This window comes from Sinocyclocheilus grahami, unplaced genomic scaffold, assembly GCF_001515645.1.
Source record: "Sinocyclocheilus grahami isolate Dianchi unplaced genomic scaffold, SAMN03320097.WGS_v1.1 scaffold2189.1, whole genome shotgun sequence".
Lineage (NCBI taxonomy): Eukaryota > Metazoa > Chordata > Actinopteri > Cypriniformes > Cyprinidae > Sinocyclocheilus > Sinocyclocheilus grahami.
The window spans coordinates 51,738-53,542 of record NW_015507368.1 but is presented as its reverse complement, the minus strand read 5'-3'; positions in this window follow the sequence as shown (position 1 = coordinate 53,542).

Sequence of the window (1,805 nt, the reverse complement as noted above, 5' to 3'; positions counted from 1 at the left end):
CTCCATCCAGAGCTCCCTCTATGAGGAAACTGTACTTCTTGGTGCGGAGACCGCCAGCTCGACCCAGCTAACTGCCCGTTTGGTACAGTTCTGGAGTTCCTGCAGGCCTGTTTATCCGCAGGGTTGACCCACTCCACCCTAGAGGTTTTCGTGGCGGCCATTGCGGCCTACCACACCCCTCTCGGTGCCCTTTCAGTGGGAAGACACCCTATTCTTACATGTTTCCTCCGCGGTGCGCTGAGGCCGAGGCCTCCGCCCAGAGAAGCTTATGCTAAGTGGTGGATCAGGATGCTAATCCATAGCCTTGAGCCCTCTGATCTCCCCTCTCCTTCGGTGGTCAAGGCTCACTCCTCCAGAAGTTGGCCTTCGGGACGGCAGGCCCCACCTACTTTTGCCATTCCTGGCTCCCTTTTCTCTCGCCTCAGTTGTGCTCTTCCACACTAGGCAGGGATTTGCCAGTCTGGCGGCATGGGCATTCTCATTCCCGTAGCGTTTCGACGCAGCTTGAGTTCCTGAAGGGGAACGTCTCCAGGTTACGTACATAACCATGGTTCCCCGAAGGGAATGAGACGCTGCGTCTCAGGGCCATACTTCCGGCATCCCTGCCAGCACTTGCTTCACTCCTAGAAGCTGACGCCGGTTTCACCACACGTGCTTTTATGCTTCCTGGTCACTCGTCAACCCGCCCGTGACGTCTCGCCCATCCATTGGACTGATTATACATGTGATTCAGAGCGTGGCCATGCTGGAGGCGTTCCCGTAGCGTTTCGACACAGCGTCTCGTTCCCTTCGGGGAACCATGGTTACATACGTAACCTGGAGACGTTTTTCCATATACATATTTAAACATCTTCAGATCAATATTTTTATATTTATCCATTTTTATTTTATGTCATTTGCAATGATTCATTGTATTGTAGTTCTTTTCATTGTTACACCTTTTTGTCAGATTTCCAATGTATGTATGTGTGTATGTATTTCCAATGTTGTAATGCTGTGATTCACCTCATATGTAATGTATGTACTCTTTAACAAAAGGAACATTTTAAAACTGAATGGGAAAAATAGTTCTGCAACAAATGCCTCTGAAATGATGTGCAAGGATTTTATATAGTCTCAAATAATTTGTTAATCTAAGACATGTTTCTGGGACATCATTCTTTGGTTTCTATCAACCACTCATTGCCCTACTGTACCTTATCCTTAACCTTAATGATATAGATTGATAAGGATGTTGTTCAAAACATACAGTAACCTCAGAGTTAATTCTAACCTTAAGATCTGATTGGTTGATCTGAATGTTGTTTCATGTCCAACAAGGACGTTGATCCAAGAACATGTCCTGCTGGAGCAAATCATCATCTCAAAACCACAATCCTAAATATTAAACTTTGCCATGAATCCTCAGCCTCAATTCAATGGGGCCTTTCCCACCCTGGTGAGCCCCGAGCAGGCTCTGGTAATGGAACAGAAGTGGACACTCTCTGAGGATGGAGGCCATCGAGGTGGTCCCTCCTCGCGCAGCAGAGTCCGGGTCCTACAGCCGGTACTTCACCGTTCCGAGGAAGGACCTTCCTCATCATAGGAAGTTCCTGAGGTTTGCTTTTGGGGGCAAAAGCCTACCAATACCGGTTCTTCCTTTGGCTTTGCACTCTCACCCCACACTTTCACGACTCAACCACATCGACGATTGGTTGATATTAGCTCAATCAGAGCACATGGAGGTTCAGGATATAGATATAAAAAACTCTACCTCAGGGTTAGGATGGTGAAGAATGGGCGCGGAGGTAAAGCGTTCCTTTAGC